We start from the raw sequence: 305 nt of genomic DNA, 5'->3' as shown, positions 1-305 counted from the left end.
TATCACCAGGGGATTTTGTGTAACCCTCTTAGGTCTCCTCTTTGGTTCTAATGTATAAAACCAGGTAAAAAACTGCCCTTCTCTGGAGCATTATCCCAATCCCTTGAGATTCTGTCGACAGTTTGGCTCAAATAAACTCACAAAAATTCTACACAGGTGTGAATGTTTCTCACGTGAGCAATACATATATTTGGATAGAAAAGATGTGACAGTGTGCATGTCCTTTTGGTCAGTTCAGGACAGATATCACAATGGGGCCCACAGAGGGGGCTGTGAGGGGAGCTCACCATGGTTCCACCTTTTTC

The sequence above is a fragment of the Myotis davidii genome, unplaced genomic scaffold (assembly GCF_000327345.1).
Source record: "Myotis davidii unplaced genomic scaffold, ASM32734v1 scaffold227, whole genome shotgun sequence".
NCBI lineage: Eukaryota > Metazoa > Chordata > Mammalia > Chiroptera > Vespertilionidae > Myotis > Myotis davidii.
Note: the sequence above shows the minus strand (reverse complement) of the source record.